Here is a 24093-nt window from a genome sequence, read left to right on the forward strand (position 1 = left end):
ACAGATGGCTGATAAACAGCATACATGTTATTGTAGCAACTTAAATAGCGCTGCGAGTGGAAATGTTCTATGAATATAGATTATGATAGGACGTATTCATATCGACGGAGTGCTTAACTGCCGCAAAAGAAACGTCACCTCGATTCTCGGCTTGTGTTTTGTCATTTCTTCTAGTGTCCGTGCTCGCAGTGGAACCAAACTACTGGCGGTACTCTCTTTATGGTAACACAGTTAAATTTGAGCAAATAGTCCGCCTCCCCAATTTCTGAAGAGGTGCTGAACGCTCACTGCTATGCTAAGAAAAGGCGCCGGTAGCGAAACATAGATAAGTAAATTGTCGCGATACAATGACAGCTGATCGAATAGTTAGGCTCTTCCATTAAGATTTCCAAAAATGTGGCGGCACTCACTCGTACGCGACAAAGCATAGTAGGTACGTAAACCATGGTGATACAATGATAGCAGGCTTCCCCGTGAATACTTCTAAAAATGTTTCGTATCCTAAATGAAGTTGCCGGCACGATAAAGCACAGTACATACGTAAACCGTGTCGAAGCATGCTCTGGTCCCCGTGAAGACATTTCTTGATGAGATGCAAGTTGGTGAAATTGGAAGAGGTGCCGGCACCTATTTAACGGCGAGTACATTCTTTAATGGCACTTTACGGTTCTTTACAGGGCCGTGTGGTTCCTTCCTCATAGAGCCACCGCCTGTCAAATCACCATTTCATTCTGCGAAGGGTTCTCTGCACATATAATTTGCGGTAGGCTGCAAGATTATGAAAATCTGGATTTAGCCTGTGTTACTGAACATATGAAGCAAGAGTCGTTTACAATCCTGACTTACTTTGTATTTCACAGTTTTGGTTATTCACGTATGTTACTGATCTAAATAAAGGTTCTTTTTGGAACCTTCATGTGGATGGATCTTTTTGAACCAAAGTAGTTCCTTTATGGCATCGCATTGAAGAGCCCCTTCGACAACTTTAATATATATATATATTTTAAAGACTGTACCGGCTCGCTTCTAGCACTGGTCCGCGTAAGTGTTCGGTAGGCTTAGTATAACAGGCCTACCCCAAATACGTGCAGCCCGGCGAGGGTGATTTGCCCTCTGATGACTAGTGTTCACTGGGGGGTCGATCGCGGACGCTATATTCACGAGAGTTAGCGACTCAACGAAAGCCTGCATTATTCACAGGCGTGTAAATACAGTAGTCATGAGCACATGTATATACAGTAAAGACACGGATATTCCAATGTGAAACGGCTAACTTTATCTGCGCCCAGATGGTTGAATGTCTTCAAATTTTATGAAATGCCAGTGCACAAAGCCGCAGGCTGCTAACTCAAAGATTTGCATTATTGCCAGAAGTTATCTTAGAATAAGAAGATTAACCACATCAGATCGTAGTAGTCGCCAGTGTGTGCTCATCCTAAACAAGCCGCGCAGGCAAACACCAGATTGCAAATCACCCCAAAACGGCACTGCCCTGAGCTGGCATCGTTCATTCACTTCAACTGAACGCAGCCACGCAGTTCCTACATTACAGGTATATCACGTAATATAAAAAGTGTGCCTTTACCTGAGAGCCCACTCTCTGGATGCGCATTTACAAGAATATCTTCAGGTGTCTTATCCACTAGTCTTCTGCCAATGGCCCCATCCTTTTATGTAGTTATTAAAAAAAGTTTATTCTTTTAGCAGTGTGAATCCATCTAGCGTGGAAAACAATATCGTAATTTCCCAAGGATTACTGAAGAAAGAAAGAGAGCGCGCGGAAGAGCGAGCGAGAAGCGAAACTGAAAAAGTAAGACGAACGGGTGAGAGGAAGGCAGAAAGCTGGAGCTCAGGTTGTAATTAAGGCGAGAGGAGGGGCAGAGGCGCTGCACTTTGCCTTCTCGTGAGCTTTACATTTCGTTTCAGAAGGAACTCTAACCGGTAGAGTGCATCATCGGACTGAAAGGCTTCGCATAAACACACAAGCATTTACACGCGCTGCACTTCAATGTTTGCCCCGTTGCGTCTTGCATTATGCATTTGGAGATTCGAGTCCCCAGTCGTGTTAAACTGGCATCGCATAATATCGAGGGGGCTGCTCGACATCCGAACTGCTTCTGCGGGTTCTCTAACAGGGTCACCACTCTGGATCTCGGCGAGGACTATCTGAGTAAGTTCTCATTGCAGCCAGTTCTTAGCGATTTAATCAGTGCTAAGATACCATTGTCTATTAATGGTATTAATGGAAATGACTTCGCTCATGAATGGGTTGGTTACATCTACAACTTTACCGTTATACAGACCTGGACGTAAGCAAAAAGAGATCAAGATGCGATTTAAGTGTTCAGAATGATGAAGTGAATTGGTACCGTGGACCAAGCTGTTCTTTTAAAATTAAGTTTTTCAACAAAAACACAGGGATACAGATGGAAACTTGTTAAGAGTAAGCTTCGCACACAAGTTGCAAAAGGTTTTCACACAGAGAACTATTGGTACATTGAATAAGTTAGCAGGTGTTGTGGTACACACATTTAGAACATTCAAAACCGAACTTGCTGCCAGCTTGGGAACTGACGTGAATACACTCTTTAAAATAACGGTTCTAAAACTGCACTTGACTGAACCCACTGCTTGACAAAGAGCCTTTTCATTCTGGGATGGGGTCTAAGCACATGAAAATGACTCTTTAGGCTTTGAAAAAGATTCTTAATATCTATCCATTATCCAACCCGCTATATCCTAACACAGGGTCACAACAACAACAACATTTATTTATATAGCACATTTTCATACAAAAAGTAGCTCAAAGTGCTTTACATAATGAAGAAAAGAAAAATAACATAGAAAAAGAGTAAGGTCCGATGGCCAGGGGGGATAGAAAAAACAAAAAAAAACTCCAGACAGCTGGAGAAAAAAATAAAATCTGCAGGGGTTCCAGGACACGAGACCGCCCAGTCCCCCCTGGGCATTCTACCTAACATAAATGAAATAGTCCTCTTTGTAATTAGGGTTCTCACGGAAGGACTTGATGATGATGATCATGCAGACTTCTGGCTTTTAATCCATCAATGTTGGAACATCACGGTGCTTTGAGTAGATGGTGGTGGTGCAAGCCACCACCAAAAGGACACCGGAAAAGGAAACAGAAGAGAGAGTAGGGGTTAGTACAGATTTTAGAGCCACCATGAATAGTTATTATAATGAATTGGATATACAGAGTATCAGGATTAAATTACAGTGAAGTTATGAGAAGGCCATGTTAAAATAATGTGTTTTCAGTAGTTTTTTAAAGTGCTCCACTGTATTAGCCTGGCGAATTCCTACTGGCAGGCTATTCCAGATTTTAGGTGCATACCAGCAGAAGGCCGCCTCACCACTTCTTTTAAGTTTTGCTCTTGGAATTCTAAGGAGACACTCAGTTGAGGATCTGAGGTTACGATTTGGAATATAAGATGTCAGACATTCCGATGTATAAGATGGAGCGAGATTATTTAAGGCTTTATAAACCATAAGCAGAATTTTAAAGTCAATCCTGAATGACACAGGTAACCAGTTTAGTGACATCAAAACTGGAGAAATGTGTTCGGATTTTCTTTTCCTGGTAAGGATTCTAGCAGCTGCATTCTGCACTAGTTTCAAACGATTTATGTCTTTTTTGGGTATTCCTGAGAGGATTGCGTTACAGTGATCTAGCCGACTGAAAACAAACGCATGAACTAATTTCTCAGCATCTTTCAATGATATAAGTGGTCTAACTTTTGCTATGTTTCTTAGGTGAAAAAATGCTGTCCTAGTGATCTGATTAATATGCAATTTAAAATTCAGATTATAGTCAACAGTTACCCCTAAGCTTTTTACCTCCGTCTTGACTTTTAATCCTAATGCAGTCCAGTCACGGGGTCTGCTGGAGCCAATCCCACCCAACACAGGGTGCAAGGCAGGAACAAACCTCGGGCAGGGTGCCATCCCACCGCAGGTCGATTCGTAATATAGTAGGCCACCTGGCAGAATACTAACGGATCAAGAATGCAAGGGTACTTTAAAAATAATGAACAAATTGAGATTTCACAAATATGTCCTCATCTGTTCATGGTTACTTTATTTATTTAGATCCATACCATGCTCAATAAAGATTATCTCCCATTATGTGGATGATTCTTTAAGGAACCAAAAATTGCGTATGCCAGTGTGGATGTTCATTTGAGTGGGCTCAGTAATGGACTGTAATGCCTCATTTAGGGTTGCTTCCTGCCATGATAAGCTCTGGCTCCTTACAACCATGAACTGGATTAAGCAGGTTGAGAGTTTTCTGTAATGGTGTTAAAATGTACTTACAGAATTCTTTATTTCAAATTTTGGTTAGAATTAGAGAGATCATGGGTAAGATTTTTTGACTATTTGACTCGAGATTAGTTTGTTTTTAATTGAGAGCTCCATAGAAGTAAATGGGGAAAAAAACATTTAGTTTTCAGTAGTGAAATCAAGTTGCACATATCTGTAATTTAAAGCTTGATATTAAATCCACACAATATAAATAGATCTCTAAAATACAAATGAATACGAGTAATTAAATATTAATGACATGCTATTGCACTGGCACTGCCTGTGTGGAGTGCACATGTTCTCCCTATGTCCGTAGGTTTTCCTTCAAGTACGCACTCGGACTCTTTAATCACTAATTTGCATTAACTTGCATTTTAAATTGATGGATCAGCTTCTTTGAATAATTCTTTGTAACATCAATTTTATTTCCTAGTTTATATTTTGCTTTATTACTTTATTCATAATGTTTAGCTTATTGTTTTACAACATCCTTGTTTATCATGGCCCTGTCTACGTGTTGCATTGTTGGTTGGATTTGCAGTTAAGAATTTTACTATACTCTGTACATGTTGTACTACTACTACTACTCTGCTTTTCCTCCCAAAGATGGTAGGTCTGGTAAATTGGCATCTCGCTCAATGCGAGTGACTGTGTTTTGTAAATGTGAATATGGTGCCCTGTCAAGAGCATCTTCCTGCCCAATAACTCCCACAAACCTCAAGTAAACGAATGGTTAGAAAATGGATGAGTGATTCATGTCTTGGGAAGCTCAAAATATCTGTTTCTATATAATCTAGCCAACCCGCGGCGTAGCATATGCCGCATAATTATGTATTGTTGGGTGAACACTTCCTGAACGACACAGTTGTCCAAATGGCGTGGGTTTGTGGATACCACTGTGAGTGAATGAAAAGATAGACCTCTGGAGAGAGCAACATATAATTGTTCGTGACTGAAACCGGGATTGTCTGTGACGAAGAAGGCCACGCTGGTGAAAGTTACTTCGTCGGTAGGGATAAGTGTCAGTACTTGTAGATTAAGGTGTAGCGAGTCTACGTTGTTGACGCTTAATATAGCTTGTGTACTGAGATGTTCCGGAGTCACAGTTGAGAAACACTTTTTTAATGTCTTTTAAGCACAGGGGAAAAAAATGAACATGTGAAACATCCATATAATGTAATAAGCCACCAAGAAAAGGAACATTGCAACAATGCTATCTACGACCCGATCTCTGTAAACAGAAGTGATAAGAAAATCGAGCCCGGTGTATTCTTTAACTGCCTTGTGGCGCTGTAGTAGTGCTGCTTTGCAGTAAGGAGACTGTGCAAGATTGTGGTTTCGCTTCCCGGTTCCTCCCTGTGTGGATAGCGCTTTGAATACTGAGAACACCGCTATATCAATGTGATGAAGTATTAACAGGAAATTGTCTTCGTGTAATAGTAAAAGGCAAATTATCTGCGACAAACAAAGTGTTTTACATGCTGCATACTAACCTGCTACGCCGCATAATCACGCCGCTTTTTAAATGTTTTTTAAGCAGAGGGAAAAAATTAACATTTGCAAAATCCGTAACGCTGCTTTCAGTAAGTACAATGCACAAGCATTTAATTTGTCGGCCATTTTTTGCCAGCCGTCTTTTCTGGTTTGGGCTGCTTTTGCAGTGTTACCGCTTGTGCATATTAAATCTTGAAATCCTTCGAGTAACTAATTAACTAACTAAGACCAACCCACCCACACACACAGCTTGTGTGAAACAAATGTGCCCGTACTTTCATAATTTTGTTGCAGCCTGTAGTGGAGTCAGGCACAGAGAAGGTCAGCTGCTGAGAGAGCGTCTCGACTGTTGCAGGGCCTGCATCGGTGAAGCAGGTGAGACGCTAATGAAACAGAGGCACAGGGCTTATTGGTTTTTAAAGACTGCTTCCTTCATTGTGTTTTAACCTCGTTTTAAAGGATTGTTTTAAGGATCCCATGGGATACCCCTCGCAAACTGTTTTAGACGCTGCATTCAGCAATTCACATCCGCGACAAACATGCCTGTTCTTACATGGTCCTGCCGCGTCCACCCTCGTTCTCAAAGCATACACATCGCCTGGTCATGTGCCCGCTTGCAAGAGCAACTCACGGAGACCCACCCACCAACTCTAAGACCACGGCGTGTAGAACAGTTTGTGATGGTGGTGCGTGCGTCATAACTGAAAAGAATAATGAAAAGTCAACATGGCTCAGAGGTGCATGTGGACTCCTAGCACAGACAAAAGCGACTTACGGGGTGGTTGGCGAGTTGTTGCGTCCAGGCACGTGAGCAGGCAGTGGGAATGCCTAGAGAGCGAGGGTGAACGCGGGCTGGGGAATAAAGAGTTTTGGTGGGCGGGGAAACGTTTTCCGTGTTCCTGCAGGACCATCTAAGAAGACGCATGTTTGTCGCGGATGCGAATTGCTGTATGTAGCGTGTAAAACAGTTTGCGATGTTGCACGCGGTCATGCGTCGTAACCGAAAAGTCAACGTGGCTCAGAGCTGCATGTGGACTGTAGCACAGACAAACAGAAATGACGGCATGTTTTCTGAGGTGTCACGTCCGAGTTGGTGGGCGTGGCTGTGCGACTTTTCATCTTATCCAATGGTCTTAGAGTTGGTGGGCGTGGCTCCTTCCTGCGTGCTTTCATAGGTGTGTTGCCCGCTCTGGCGGCGGCTTAGAGAATCCATATATGGCTCCTTCCTGTGTGCTTTCATGGGTGTCGTGCCGCTCTGACGGCGGCTTAGAGAATTATATATATAGATGACACCTCTCCCTTGTGTAATGTTAAGAAAACTGACAAATTTCATTGCACTAAACAGAGAAACAGGATTCTTGGAATATATTGTCATTATCAAAATACCTTGTGGGTTTTATTCATGGCTGTTGCTATATACAGTATACTGTATGTACTTGGAGCAGGACTTTAATCTAAGGCAACGTTAAAGATGTAATACAATTATTTACATACACTGATCAAAATGAATAACATTAATTATCTCATTACAATGGCACCTGTCAAGGGGTGGGATATACTAGGCAGCGGTGAACTGTCAGTTCTTGAAGTTGATGAGGTGGAAACAAGAAAAATGGGCAAGCATAAGGATCTGAGTGACTTAGACAAAGGCCATCTTGTGATGGCTAGATGACTGGGTCAGAGCATCTCAGCAAAAACAGCAGGTGTTGTCAGGTTTTCCCAGTATGCAGTGGTTAGTACCTACCAAACGTGGTCCAAGAAGGACAACTGGTAAACTGAGGACAGGTGGCTAATGCTCATTGATGTGCATGGGGAGCAAAGGCTACCTTGTCTGAGCCGATCCTACAGAAGAGCTACTGTAGCAAAAATTACTGAAAAACATAATGCTGGCCATCAGAGAAAGGTGTGGGAACACACAGTGCATGCAGCTCCCTATGTATGGTACTGTGTAGCAGCAGACTGGTCAGAATACCCATTTTAACTCTTGTCCACCACTAAAAGTGCCTACAGTGAGCATGTCAACATCAGGACTGGACCACGGAGCAATGGAAGAAGGTGGCCTGGTCGGATGAATCACTTTTTCTTTTAGATCATGTGGATGGTCTGGTGTGTGTGCATATTTACCTGAAGAAGAGATGGCAGCAGGACGCACTATGGGAAGAAGAGGGTGATGGGAGTGTGATGCTCTGGATAATGTTCTGCTAGGAAAACTTGGGTCCTGGAATTCACGTGAAGGTTACTTTGACACGTACACCTACCTAAAGACTAGCAGACCTCGTATACCCCTTCCTGTTATTGGAATTCCCTGATGGCACTGGCCTCTTTCAGCTGGATAACATGCCCTGCCACCCTGCAAAAATTGTTCTGGAGTGGTTTGAGGAACATGACAAAGAGTTCAGGTGTTGACTTGGCCTCAAAATTCCCCAGATCTCAGTCTGATCCAGCATCTGTGTGATAGACTGGAAAAAAAAGTCTGATCTGTGGAGGCCCCACCTCACAACTTAAAGAACGTAAAGGATCTGATGCTAATGTTTTGGTGCCAGATACAACAGGACAGGACACCTTCAGAGGTCTTGTGGAGTCCATGCCTTGATGGTCAAAGGTGTTTTGGTAGCATGAGGGGGACCTACACATAATTAGGTGGTTTTAATGTTGTGGCTGATCTGTGTAGAGATTTTTTCCAACAAGCAGGTTAGGTGACTTGGTGATTCTACATTGGCCCTAGTGTGTGGGTGTGTTTGTGTGTGTCCTGCGGTGGGTTGGCACCCTGCCCGGGATTGGTTCCCTGCCTTGTGCCCTGTGTTGGCTGGGATTGGCTCCAGCAGACCCCCGTGACCCTGTGTTCGGATTCAGTGGGTTGGAAAATGGATGGATGGATGGAGGTTAGGTGACTTGGCCATGACTGGTACTTCAGAGGCAGAATTAAAGCTGCAATGTTTGAGTGTTATGTCCAATAAGGTATTGGCAATAACTTAACATCTACTCCACTCTGCCCATGTTCTGAACTGCCCCATCACTTACAATAAACCCTTGGAATTTTTCAGAAGGTAACCTTAAACTGGTTCAATATATTTGAAGGCAAAATGTTTTACACTAAAGCAAAGCATCAGACTTAGCTGGCATAGGGCTAATCACTTTTGACACCTGGACACGGGGCACCTCAGGGCATGATTAGTACAGTATATGTCATGTTGCCCCCTAATCCACTTAATCCAGACCAGAGTCCTGGAGGTGCTAGAGCCTATTCCAGCTAGTACAGGATGCAAGGCAGGAACAAACCCTGGACAGGGCACCAGTCCAACACAGGTGTTTAGTATATGGTAATTAATATTAAAAGTGTTAAATGACTGGGTTTATTATTATGTATTAAACTTGTACCTTTATGCAAGGTGGCTTCCAATATCTGGATCTGCTACAGCTGCTTACAGATATTATTTACAGCCGGAGTACAGACAACTTGTTAGACTCAGTTAGGGTCCCACAATAAGCGAGTTACAAGCAGCCTTGAGGTGTCCAGTCCGTGGTCTTAGCCACTACCCCATACTTCTTACCGCCACTGTTGCTCTGTAGATTTCTGTGCATGGTTTGGAAGTTCTTTCCTTGTCCACATGGGCTTTCTTCACATCTACTAAACAAATGCATATTAAGTTACTTAGTGATTCTAAACTGACTCAATGTGAGCGAGTGTATGGGTGTGTGTGAAAATGCTGTGTGGTGGACAGCTAGGATACACTCTGGGCCCTATTATTGAATTAGCCTAATCGAGAGCATTCAACCAAATTTAAGTTTAAATTTGAGTGCAGGCATTCATATTAATCCAGTGTATTACACTGCAGTTGAAGTAACATTTTGAATATGTTAGACTAACCACAGGGAATTACAGTATGTTGTTCATTCTTTTTGCATTACTCAAGTCAACTACGTGGTACCTGTTGACATAAGAGGATTAAGATGTTTCAACCTTTTATTATGTCAAGTGTAATTATATTTATTAATGTACAGAGAAGTGCATTTGTTTTCCAGAGACCATGTACGATTTTTGATTTGTGACATACAAGTGCCTCTGATTTACCTAATCATGTGGAAACATGGCCTCATGGTGGCACAGTGGATGGTGCTGCTGCTTTACAGCTAAAGAGTCTTGGACTCAAATGCCGGTTCTCCTTGCGTTTGCTTAGGGGTTTTAATTTCATAGAAAATCAATTTTTAAATTATTGACAATATTCCTTGACAGTATCTGGCAAAAGGCACTCTTATGCCGAAAGGGCCAACTGCTGCCTTCATTTGATGGTTGTGTAAGTCTGTGTCAGGAGCATCTGGCACAAGGCAGGAGCCAGCATTGGATAGGGTGCTAGTCCATCTCATGACAATGTCACACTTGGTCCAATCTAATGTCATCAACTAATGTAGCGTAATCCCTTTCTTAGTGTGGAAGAAAATCCCCCACAACACAGACAGGGAGAGAACAGCAAATCCAACATGCAAATCCAAGTCTCTGGAGTAGTAAGGCAGCAGTGCTGTGCTACCATGGGGCTGAGGGGTCTACAAAAGCTCAGCCTAATTTATAATGTTTATTTGTTAGATTTTGTATTTACACAAATTGAGCTGTTGGGTTTTTTTAAAAACGTATACTGTACTATACAATTTCTCCATCAGCATGCCCTGTGCTGCTTATGCTAGGCCATTTTAAGTCCAATCTGTCATTCCTCATGCGTGATTGAGGGTTTGAGTTAATTAAATGGGAATGTGGAAATAAAGCTGCAAATTAGTTGCGGGCAGGGGGGCTAAGAAATGCATTCCTCTTGGAATTCATGTTAACCTGCTGGGTAGCAACCTCTGTACCCTCTCTTCAATTCACTGGGTGCTTTGCTTTGTTTGGCTTTCTCCTCTCCTGTTTAGCAGTCTGTCACCCTTCTCGCAATACAAACACCTTATACTTAACATTTTTCACCCTTTTTGACACAACTTTTGAAAGTAGCAGCAGCCGTTGCATTTATTAATCAATAATTTATTACATATGCACTCTTTCCATATCCTCGTCTGTGAAGCTGGAACATTATGTTGTTAAAGGTCTGCCTTTTGATCTCAACAAAGACATCAGAATAATTTGTGTGTGCTTTATAAAAAGAACCTCTACAACTTCATTTTGTAGAGCTCATTTCACTCTTCACTTTCAAACAGCTGAATGATAAAGGAGTCCGCCCTTTTTAAATATTATGGTCTACATATCTGGTGTGGGATTATAATGGGCTTTCCAACCGGGGGGGGGGAGATTGGGTTATTACCTGGACGGGAGGTCCAAGAACAACATTGGATGGAGCCGCAGGCTGGATGGAAATATAACTGTGTCCAGCTGGAGTAAAATAATGGATGGACAAGGAGAAGTTGGAACTTGGGAGTAGTTCCATCCCCATGCCCTAGGTGGCGGTGGTTCTATGAAAATCTACCCGGGACACCTAGTCCAGAAATGTATCTCTGTAGGGGTCCCTTGGAATTGACAGAGGGCACTTTTGGTGGGTTGGTTTAGGGTAAGGGGCGAACAACCTACTTCGTCTGTGGTTCAGAAGTGCTTCCTGGAGGAGACAGAATGGTACCAGAAGCATTCCTGAGTTTGGCATAAAAGTTGAGTCAGAGTCGGGAGGCAGTGGGCAAAACTCAACTGGTGGATGGAAGTAGGAAGATTAAGTACGATTATTTCCAATTGTATTCGCACCTTGGCTGTTTGGTGAAAAGAGGTCTGTGGTAAGGTGAATTGGAAAGAAATAAAAGTCATTTGTTTTACCTTATAAATGTGTGGTGGTTTTCCGAGTCTGTGGTTTGGGGTTCTCTAGCACCCCTAGTGGTTACACTGGACATGACGAACAATCAACTAGTACTTAGTTCTAAAATGAGAGAAATCTTAACTCATGTGACCAACTACACATATGACAGGTTTAAAATTTGCCATTACTTACTAGATAAAGTAAGCCAACATGTAGATGTGAAAAAGTAATTGCATCCTAGGGTCCAGTAGCTTGAAAAAGCACCTTTACCAGCAACATTTTATAGTTCGTTGATCAGTCTCTCTTAGTGCACTACTCTCTACAGAAGTTCTCCAGTTTGACCCCATTTATTCAGCCACAGATCTCTTAATATCTTACTGGGGTTGATATCTGGACTGTAACTCATTCTTTTCCAGTCATTCAGTTGTAGATTGGATAGTGTGTGCAAAGGATCATTGTCCTGTTGTGTGATCAAATTTTGGTCAAACTTCAGCTGCTGTTGGACAAGTGGATTAACATTTTCTCTGAAATGGTTTGGTATAAAAAGAAGTTCACGTTGGGCTCAATGATTGACTGTGATTGCAAAAGAACCTCGAATCATCACCTCTCCACCGCCATGCCTGAAAGCTGGTGATATTCTGTGTTTTGGTATCCTCCATGGTCTGGTTTATTCAAAGGACATTGTGCTTAACAGTCTTGAAGATCATTCAGATGCAACTTTGAACCAGAATTAAACACTGGATGTGAATCAAATGCTAAGATGGCAAACTATGGAATATGGATGAAACAAAACTAATTTTCTCTGTTTCCATAAAGCACAATCAGAGTATTTGATTGTTCATTTTTCCCCCCTCTTTAAAGGTCAACATAGTTGAAGCCCCATACACTGATCTCCTGACTGAAAGAGCAATGTGTGTTATCAATGGTAACAGTTCCACTGTGTCCTAACTTTGAATATTTCAGAAGTTGTGTGATTAATTTGCCTGTGTGCAGTTTACAAGTTATCCCCATCTCAGTATGGATTTTCCTCCCAAAGATGTGAGTGATAAAGCCAACTGGAGATTGACCAAGGAGTGTGAGTGGGTCATTCAATGTATAAAGGACTGGCATCATGGCCAGGATTGTTGCTCGCTGCATACTTCCCTGCTGCCAGGACTGAGAGTTTTAGGCAGTGTTATGTTACTGATTAGCATCAGAAATGGAGCAGCGAGGGCAGCTTGTTCTCTTAAGGTTATTTACCTTGCTTGTGACTTTCTGCATTTTGCCTTCTCTCAATGACCGCTTTTGGGGGCTAAGAGGTGCCAGCTGCTCTCTGCCTCAAGCGTGTACAGCATTTGACCGCCCCTGAGTGCCGAAGGACAACCCGGTCCAGGAATCAATAGAATAAAGTGGCACTTTAAAAGGAGGTTTGATAATGGCTTATTCAACCGCAGTCACCTAATCTTCTTTCATTTTTCATGCCTGCACCTGATCGCTTAATTGTTTCACAAACCTTTGACACCTGAGGTGTTAAAACTGAATTAAGAGAGGTGATGCATTAGCAGATTCATTTACCATTCACCCTAAAGCTTTGAGTCACATCAGCGACTTCAGTGCAAACCCTCTATCCATCTTTCCGTTCATTTTCTAAATTTAATCCCATTTCATGCCACTGCAAACCTGCACATCTAATTGCATGTTTAAATGGAAGTGCTGCTCATATTAAAGAATCGAGCTCCTTTATCAAAAACATTTATCCATCATCAAACATGCCTCCTCCAATTACAAGGTTGCAGGAGCTGTAGTCTCTCCCTTTGGTATCGAGTGCAGGGCAGGAGCGAGCACTGGATGGGGTGCAATCCCATTGCAGTTATTAAGATGATATTTTGCATTATGGGACATTGCATTACTATTTTGATGAATTATGAGAATCTTTCTCCATTTATTCATATATAGATTTTCCTTTTATACTCGGAGTAAAATAAAGAGACCTGCAAGGATTACATTTATAGCAGGTGCACCTTTACTTGTTAGTGATGAGGATGTGGGGCATTCATCTGTATTTAGTGGTTTTCAAAATGAAGAATAAATAAATTGCTTATAAAGTGGTTAGCACTGCTGCCTCACAAGCCCAAGAAACTGTACTAAATAATCAAACCATTCTCCCTCACCTTGTTCTTACCCAGATTTCATCCGAGAAGACGTGTTTTAAGATTAGTTGCCAACTTTAACTTGGCCTCATATGGATGTGTGCATAATGGTACCTGTTCATGGATTGTCTCTCCCTTCCATATGTATTATGAGACCAAAGGGATGATTGGAGGAGTTTCAAATGTCTCTAACTTTGTAATTTAGAAACATTTACACTTTCTGTAGACAATGGACTGCAGAGGCATTTTCATGAATTTCAACTTAAGGTTTACATTCGTCCTTACTAATACCAATGAAAACTGACAAAGCCAGCATTAAAAGAGACATAGTGACATAAATTAGCACGGACATTAAAAGCCATTCAAAAAAGTCCTATTGTTAAACATAAACAGTCTTTACCAATAAGTCATTTTGAAGTAAAACTTAGATAATGTAATCATTTTATTGTTTCAATAATGTTTCATAACTAGATTATTTAATTGTGCATTTTTTCCACAGTTTATTGAATTTTATTTGTATTGCTATACTTTCTCAAGTGAATTACGGTTTTTCATAATTGCCTTATAATTTATTTACTTAGGCACATATGGTATTCCATAATAGCGCTTTACATTAATTTTTATTTCTATATTTGTTCTGACCTAACTTGGAAATTCAGTTTGTTTTAGGTTTTCCTTCATCATGTATTTTTAGTTTTAATTTTACAAAGACATTTCTATTTTTTATATATTATATATTTATTAGTTTCAGTTTTAGTAATTATGATACGGTTAAAGAGCTACTATGGAGTTTAGTTTTGTTTCACAATGAGACAAAACTGTACACTTAACGGGTTTGAATATAATATGAGTTTAGTGTTAGTGGAAGCTTACTACACAACACAGCACACTTTAGTATTTGGTTTTGTTTTTTTCTGATAAAAACAGGCATAATCCAAACCAGGTACTGAATATGAACAATTTTACAATTTAAAAAATATTTTCTACGTCATTTGTGCTGAACAAATCTACGCTGCCTGTTGGCACTTTTATTCTTTTTCCTTTTATTGCCCAGAATGGGCCAATTTGTAATGAAATTTAGATGAATTTTAAGGTGTGGAGTTTTTTTACTCTAAATGTCTACAGCACACAACATATTCTGCTCCAATGACAATGTGCTTATAATGAATGCCTTCAATAGTGCATTCAAAAATCTCAAATACTGGGCTTTGTTGTTTTCTACCAGCCATATTGATCTCTGATTCCATCTCAGGCACAAACAATTTATAGATAGAATTTTGCACCTGCAGGTCAGAAAAGATATAAAAAATAAGAAAAGAGATTCTACTGTGTTCGGACAGGTGAGATCATGAAAATCACAGGGGTTAAGGAAGAACAGGGCTCTTAGGCTTGAATCAGTGTGCAGACCCAAAGAGCTGTATTGAGGGAAACAAAGAAAAACAAGCATGTAGTGTGAAGGTTAGGGGCAGTGAGACTTGAATAGCTCATGCATAAGAACAGTAAACCCTTAATGAGCAGAGCAAGAGCAGATAATAGGAGAATGGAGAGGCACAAAATGACAGAGATAACATCTGAGATTAAGAACACTGTATACATTATCTAAACCTGTTTATCCAGAGCAGGATCGCAGGAACCTGGAGCCTACCCCAGCAGGTTTGGATGCAAGGCAGGAAAAATCCTTGGTATGCAATATGAATGATATGGCTGATGTTAAGAACAACAATAATATGATATTACAACTATCTGTTTTGAGAGAAGGAGAAACAATGAAAAAATGGGGACAGATATTTTAAAACATAATTCTGCTACTGGATTATTTTCACAATATCAGGTATGTTGAGCTGTGAGTATGAACTAAAAAAGCTAAATTAATAAATACAGAATAAATACAAAAACACATTAGTACGTTTAGCTTTTCATCACTTGGCAGACACTCTTCGCCTACCTATCTGTAATTCAGTAGAGATATTGTCAACTCAGGAATTTTACAAGGTTTGTATCTCTTTGTTGATAAATGATGCTTTTAAAGCAAAAGTGATTGGTCAGCAACAATATTCTAATCTTGTATGATGACCTTGTCAGTCTCTTGATCAGTGCAGTTTTATTTTCAAAAAATCGGTAGTGGTCTCCCCTAGACTTTCTTGTGTACTTGGATATGGAGATGGATATTTCAGGAGTAAACCACAAGATAATGATTATATTATGCACATTAAAGAACCATCAACAACAAATTAATAATATATTGAACAATTATTATAAAAGTAAAGTTGAATAAATTGGACTCTGCAGCTGCATGAATAAAAAACAATCAAGTATGTGTTTAGGTAAAGTACCACTTCCCCTTAATGGATATGGCAAAAAGGTTAATACAGATCTACAATTCTTGTGTAACAACCACATGCCAAATTTCATCTATCTAGTTTTGTTTTTGAGATGTGCATGTGTGTGTAAACACGATGTGTGTCAAGATTCATCAAAATCACGAGGTTGAATTTTTTTCATGATTACTATACTTTCTCTATACTTCGTGTGCGAAGTGGCAGGTGAATTACTGTCAACAAAAAGCAGGCACCTGAGCAATAAACTAAAACGTTACTCACTCGTGATTTTTCTGTCCATACAGTAAAGTTTTTGTTGACCAGCACATTCCGATTTCAGGCATTTGAATTACATCTTGATATACAACAAGCGCAAAGAAAGGTGGCATGTAAATCGCTTTTTTATTCCACACGCTTTAAGAGCGTATTCAACTCGCTCTGTCACCGCAAATGCTATGTGAACACCCGCCCTCCATCACCAGCCACCGTTCACTGGATGAATACATGCGGGCGGCTCGTGGTGGATAACTTTCAGTTTTAGAGTTAAAAGTTATAAGGGTTAACAACGAACAGCAAGAATACTCATTCAAAAATGAAAACTAAAATTATTTTTAGTAAATTATTATTTTATTTCAGTTAGTCTTTCCAGCTACTTTAATATACAGGTAGTTTCATTTAGTTTTTCATTTTGATTTTGTTAATTATTTTATTTCAGTTTATGAAAAAGTTTTTTTAATAATAGTTTCAGTATTGATTTTAGTTTTCGTTAACTATAATAACCTTGCTGCCCACATCCTTACGTGATTTTGTTTTTTTGACTTTGCCGATTGCTCATTTTTGCTGAATAGTGGTACATCTCCTTTCATTTCAGGTGTGCGATTGCATTTAAGGAGCCCTTTTATTGACTTATTTTAATATGAAATATAACTTCAATAATGTTTCCTGGTGGAATACTTAAATAAGTACCTAGCACTCACCAATTGTCACTCATTCCCTACACTCTTAAAAACAAAAGAGGTGAAGTTGTTCTGCAGAGTGATGCCACAGGAGAACCATATTTGGTTCCTAAAAGTACCATCCATATGAAGCTTCCAGAAGGTAACTTTATTTATTTAAATCCATAATAGATTCCATAAATATTCATGAATAGATGATAACAGATTTGTGAAACGCCAGTGGATTCAGAATTTTAAAATGACTATCTGCATATAAAAACACAAGCTAGGCCTAGTTTTCTTCATCTGTCAGTTTCTTGCTAGTACGTCTACCATACATTAAAGATTTCTCAAAGCTCAAAAAACAATTTTATATGCAAAGAACCCTTCACCATGAAAAGGTTCTTAGTGTGGCAATGGTTCAACAAGGACCCACACAACCCAGTAAAGTGCCATTAAAGAACTATTATTTTTAAAACACTTGTAACACAGCTGTGTGAGCAGAGAGGTGTCCGGGTTTAAAGACTGGATGATCCTGACTGTTTGAAAACAGGATACAAATGTGAAATGTAACTCGTGTGTTAGGACCATATAAAATGTCATTACAGTGACCTCGATCGCGTGCACCTTCTAAATTAACAGGTGCAGGACAGGGCCTCATAGGGTCACATTTCAGCCTGGTAAATAATTTATGATGTGGTCAGCCTTTGAGAATAATGGGGGAGGAATAGAATAGGATGGGAGGACATGGGAGAAATGTGTTTGATACCCTTTAATAACAAGCGTGACATTGTTTGTCCTGGGTTCAAATCCTACAGTGTCTTTCTGTAACACAGTTGTAAAGCAGTTTGCACTGTATTCATCTCCTTAAGGTATTTTGCCTGTACTTGCAGTTAAATGTCACAGTAATGTTGTCATTGTATTATCACTCTTGAGTACTTGTGCTTTATTGTAATTAGGTTGGACATGAGAATGCATTTTATGAGATTTTATATTGCAAGCTTAAAGATCATGCTTCTCATTTCTTGTTGTGAGCAGGAACATTTTTAGCAGGCTGAAGAGAAAACATCCAGCCGTTTTGGTTCATCAGTTGAGTTGGAGTACAATAGGATGGCGATTCAGATCAGCTTGTTCTCTTTGTATATCTCACTCATTACAGCAAGAAAGAACGCACCCAACGGTTTACATTTGCATCTTCTTCCTGTGATTATATCAGTTTTCCCCCCACATCCCTGCAGATGTGCAGTCTTGGTCCATTGACTATTCTAAACTACCCACGTGTGAGTGCCAATGTGTGTGCGATGGACTGGGTTTCTGTGCCTAGTGTTGCTGGTATAGGGTTGTGGTAAAATACATTTGGAGCCCATGGCAGTGCACGGTTTTAAAATAAAAACTGTGCTCAGGCTCCAGGTAGGTGTGTGCAGTAGTGTGGACAAGCAACCTCGGTGTTGATAAGGAGATTGGCTGGACCTTCAGTTCCATGCAGATTTATGTGGTTCATCTGGTTTCCTCTTTAGTGCTATGGGATTTGTAATTAAAGGATCCTACACCCATTTACATACATATAATAAGGAGCCTATGGTGACAGAGATGGGGATGAAAGAAAGAATGAGAAAAAGAGAACAAAAAAAGTCTTGATGTTAGAAGGAAGGAAGAAAAGATACAGTAGATAAGTGATGAGAGGCAGGATGATTGTGGCAGAGCTAGTGTGATAGTTTGGAGACAAGCAGTCAGGAAGTGGACCCAAGAGGAATTAGCACTCACAGGGCAGGGTTACTCTTGCTTAGTGACCAAGGAGCATGAGTGACCAACCACTGACTTCTACCACTGCACTGGAATTTATTAGGGATTATTTATTTAGGAAGAATTGGCACTGCCCTTTTGTTTCGAGACACGTAATTTTATATAAAGTACTGAGCAATTGGTGCACCATCCCTTGCTCTGTGTGTTGCTCTAATCTGTATTGCCCAGTCCAGATCAGTTTCATGACTATCAACGTCCCAGGTTCAAAGGACTATGCCAGCTGCGGGCAACATAGGTATCACAAGGGTCTATCTAACCTTACCTATAAATTAGGTAGGCAGACTTGAGAATGACTTTGGCTTTGAACATATGAAAGGAGGATAAAAACTTTACCCATTGTTTTTAATTAAAGTTCGCTCTGTTTTGGGAACATTCTTATCCGATCTCCACTCCTCCAAAATGTTATACCTTGCTATCTGTATCCTGTACCACTGATGTCACATTAGGCAAATTGTACTTATTGGAAATGTTGGACGTGTTGACTGCAGTTGCTGATCTTGTTGGAGGATCAAGTCAATTTACACAACAAAAAATCACTGGGTACGTCACGTTTAACTGTTGGGTGCTGACCTTCCAGCACAATAATGTACTGTCTGATGGAGCCAGTGCTATATGAAGGATTAACGGGTATGGCATATTCAGCCACAAACTCTACCCTTTTCTTCTTTTTTTTCCTGTTCTGTTGTGGTGCATAAAAAAACAAGACGTCAGCTGTCATGCACACAGAGCCCACCCCTACGAATTTGTCACAATGAGTCATAGACATTATGTGACTGGCCATCGCCAGAGTGTGCCACTGACTGCCTTGGACTCACTAACATTATTGTTAAAGAAGGCTTCAGCTAAACACACACACACACACACACACACAAACAGTAACAATTTGCTAGAAAACTCATCTAAAGCCAATGTTGCATTATGTGACTTCTAGTCATAGGAAATGTCAGACTTGCCAACTACAGTTGATGATCTCAAAGTTATCCATCCATCCATTATCCAACCCGCTATATCCTAACACAGGGTCACAGGGGTCTGCTGGAGCCAATCCCAGCCAGCACAGGGCACAAGGCAGGAACAAATCCCGGACAGGGCGCCAGCCCACTGCAGGGCACACACCCACACACCAAGCACACACTAGGGACAATTTAGAATCGCCAATACACCTAACCTGCATGTCTTTGGACTGTGGGAGGAAACCAGAGCACCCGGAGGAAACCCACGCAGACACGGGGAGAACATGCAAACTCCACACAGGGAGGACCCGGGAAGCGATCCCAGGTCTCCTTACTGCGAGGCTCTCAAAGTTACACAACTGAAAAATCACTGGGCATGTATAATTTAGTGAATGTTTGACAACTTTTCAGCTCAGTCTTGATTGCTCCTTTTTTTTCCTGACAGCCAATAGCGTGCTGCCCTACGGAACTGAGTGGACAGGTACGGTCATTTCAGTAACACTTTCTGCCATGTTATTTTTTCAGCTGTGGTATGTAAAACAGACAATTTCAAACCAATCAGCTTCTCTGCCGTGTGTAAAGTTCCCATTTTCCTTATTCCTCATTGGTGCATTCTATGCATTGTACTGCTGGATGTGCATTCATTGGTTGTCAGCTCTCACGCACACAGAGCCCAACTCCATGTCTAAAGACAAAATCAAACGGTTTCATTTTACCCTAACTCTTGCTCGAAGCTGTTTTGACCAGGCTTCTTCTTATGCTCATATGACCAGAGCTCATTACATTTTGAACACGTTTGGTTAGGTTGTTTCATTTACGGTCACAAACTTTTTCCATTCGTTTGGGATACACAGTCTATGGGTTAGGCCATTTAATCTGTAAGCACAAAGGTCTAGGTTGGGCATCATTTCCTGCTTCTAACTGGTTCTTACTAAGTCATTGTAATGTTCCTTCTCCTGGCATGTTGCCCCAGTGGCTAAGGTGCTGGACTTTAGAAGCCAATTTTTTCAGGTTAATTTCTACCTCCATGTAAATACAAATGCAAATGACGTAAGTTGCTTCTGCTGAACTTGTAGAAAAGTCCCTGGAAACAGTGGTGTTGTCTCTCTGTTCATCATGAAGAGCAATTGATTAACAATGTAACGGGCTGAACTCCTATGAAGTGGTTACTGGCACCAAAGTGACACAAGACAGTGGTAATTCCCTGAAGGAAGCACAAAGGAGTGACAGGGAAGTTCTAGGGGAATGGCAGGTTGCACCAATTTGATTCTAACTGAAAAGGGTGGGGTGGTGCTGCTGATCTACACTAACAAAGCAGTTAGCCAGGGATCTGCCATGGAGACCTGACCCTTTTAACACCTAAGCATTTTTTCTAACGTTTTAGCACTAGATCACAACAGTACTAAACCACTTGAAAAATAATTATTTTCAGTGACACTGTTCTCACCTAAGCGCTTTAGCAGTAAGAGGTTTAGAAAACTCCTGCATGCAGCAGTTTAAGTGTTTTCACCAAATGCTTGCGCCATTGAAGTAAATAAATGCTTCTTCCTGGATGAATCAGCTCATTGAAATTTAAAAAACAAAGTGCCGGATCGAGCATGTCAAACTGAATATTGCCATTTGTTTAAAAACGGAACACTTGAACACTTAGAATGCGTCTGTTCAAGAAATATGTTTAGTCCTTTGTGAAGTAAATAAAGTCCATTTCTAATCCGAGCCCACAGGTGAACACTGACCGCTGCAACACCAGATCCCACTGTTTCAAAGTATCTTTGGCAAGTAACCGGATTAAGGTTAAACAAATATTATTAAAGTATGTTTCTGTTACCGGATTGCACAGAGAGCACTCTTTTCTGCTTAGACGTGTGATTCAGCTCTGAAAATGTTCTACACACCGTCCACAATGTGTCTTTATTGCCTTAGGGCTGAGGGGTATAGTGGAGTCAGGGACCACTAGAGGGTTACTCACATGTGATGGGTCAGAAATGTTTAAAGTTACTCATGATTGTGTAGATGACACCAAGTGGCACACTGCCCAGTTTAAAAGCATGGAAATGAGCTGTGACTATAGCTAAAGACTTGACTGGAAGGAGGACATCACAGTCTGAGCTGCAGAGAAAGAGGACAACAGGGTGTGAGAGAGAGAGTGCTTTGGTGTGGAATGACAAGCAGTACTGGGATGTACTGTAGGTGGAAAACCAGAGGAATCTGAGGAAATTCTGGGTATGGGATTTAAACTCAGGACACGGATTCCATGGGAAAGTGGTGATAATCCTCAGAGTAGAGTTTTTTCCCTAATTAATTGTAGGTTACTAAAATAATAATTCAGAAACATTTAGCAGTGTCCTGAAATGCCCCCCTTCACCTACTGCAGCTATGGAAGTGTTGTAGTGAATTGAATAACAACAGCGACACTTTACTACAGCAGAGTTTTAGCTGCAAATAAGTCATGATGAAGGCTAGAGGAAAATTTTCTGTTTCCTTTGCGTTCGCTTCCATAAACAGTTTTGTAATTCAGTAAAACAAGATCAAACTCATTTTAGTTAAATACTAAAGTGTAACTGACTTGGGAAATTCCACCTTATTAATATCTGCAACTGCTTGGCCCGTGGAGTCAAAGAACCACTGATGGTTTACAAAATTTGTGGCTTTGGTGGTCAGAACCAATTCTTGGAGATACTGAGGGTCCTGCTGCAGCGTATATTTAAGTGTTTACATCTGAAAAGGTGCTATGTAAGCCGTCGTTGACTTTCATTGAGATTTAAATATTGTTTATTGTCTGCTTATTGAAGTAAATATTCTGTTTGGCCACTTAGCATATTTAACTTGTAAATACATGTAAGCACCATGTGTCTGCTGCCGTTGAAGAGCGCTATACAAGAGGAACAAAAACGGAGATTACAGGCAATTAAGTTAAAAATGAAAATGCCACTACATAGCTAAATCCATTAAACAAATCCTAATTTTGGCACATTAATGATCATTAGCTGGTTTTAATATGCCTGTAATTCTAATTAGTAAATAAAATATAAAACTGTCCATCATACACTCTTAAATATAATGGTGCCATGGCGCCTCAGAGCGATGCCATAAGGGAACCATCCACATGAAGGCTCCAGAAAGATCCTTTATTTATTTAGAACATGAACAGATAATAGCAGATTTATAAAATGCCACTGGGTTCCCGACTTTAAAAGGACATTTGCTGCCTACAGTCACACTGACTAACTTCATATTTTCCTTGATCTGTTACATATTGCCCATTATCCCACTCAACATTAAAGATTTATTTTTCTACATGTCAGAAACCTTTACAAAGCCAAAAGTACAAATTTCAAGTGCAAAAGTCCTTCATAGAAAGAAATGGTTCTATGATGAATCACACAAACCCAGTAAAGCTCTCTTTTTGAACCTTTATTTTTTTTAAGAGTGTATGGGGTGCAATTTTTAAAAATGGTGCATCCTTCTTGTTTGTAATTTTTTTCTACATTTACATAATGACAAATTTGAAAAAGGAGCTCTTTTTTACATGTGTGTGCTTCTTTGCTGTGCAAAACAGTACATGTTAAACTTTGGCACAAATATGGTAAGAGTAAATGGCTAATATTGCGCTTTAATGGCAAATGTCACACTGATATGTCACATACACTAAAGACATCTGTCATATATGCTGGACATCCATCCATCTTCCTAACCTACTTGTCCAAATCAGCGTCACAGGATACTATGTTAGCAATCATTGGGCACAAGGCAGGAAAAATTCCTGGTCAGGTCACCAGTCCATCACAGGGTGAACACACACACACACACACACACACACACAGGCCAATACTGCACTCTTAAAAATAAAAAGGTGCCAAGGTGGTTGTTCAGAGTGATGCCACAGAGGAAACATTTCTGGTTTCCAAAACGAGCCATCAAAATGAAGGTTCCAGAAAGAAAGATTCTTTATTATATTTTGATCCGCAACAGGCTCCATATATTATCCATCCATCCATCCATTCTCTTCCGCTTATCCGAGGTCGGGTCGCGGGGGCAGCAACTTGAGCAGAGATGCCCAGACTTCCCTCTCCCCGGCCACTTCTTCTAGCTGTTCCGGGAGAATCCCAAGGCGTTCCCAGGCCAGCCGGGAGACATAGTCCCTCCAGCGTGTCCTGGGTCTTCCCCGGGGCCTCCTCCCGGTTGGACGTGCCCGGAACACCTCACCAGGGAGGCGTCCAGGAGGCATCCTGATCAGGTGCCCGAGCCACCTCATCTGACTCCTCTCGATGTGGAGGAGCAGCGGCTCTACTCTGAGCCCCTCCCGGATGACTGAGCTTCTCACCCTATCTTTAAGGGAGAGCCCAGACACCCTGCGGAGGAAACTCATTTCAGCC

General features: G+C 40.8%; 1 protein-coding gene across 2 annotated transcripts in view; it reads right to left on the reverse strand.

The window, feature by feature from the left end:
• gpr156 (G protein-coupled receptor 156) overlaps positions 1-24093 on the reverse strand; it is a 108717-nt gene that overhangs the window by 73334 nt on the left and 11290 nt on the right. Inside the window, exon 1 of one of the 2 annotated variants that reach the window (XM_028800776.2) lies at positions 1586-1684. The exons of the other annotated variant lie outside the window; for it this stretch is intronic. The gene's annotated coding sequence lies outside the window, so the exon portion shown is untranslated. Of the gene's footprint in view, positions 1-1585; positions 1685-24093 lie in introns of those variants that run through there. 2 annotated transcript variants of the gene reach the window in all.

This window comes from Erpetoichthys calabaricus, chromosome 4 (assembly GCF_900747795.2).
Source record: "Erpetoichthys calabaricus chromosome 4, fErpCal1.3, whole genome shotgun sequence".
NCBI classification, from domain to species: domain Eukaryota; kingdom Metazoa; phylum Chordata; class Cladistia; order Polypteriformes; family Polypteridae; genus Erpetoichthys; species Erpetoichthys calabaricus.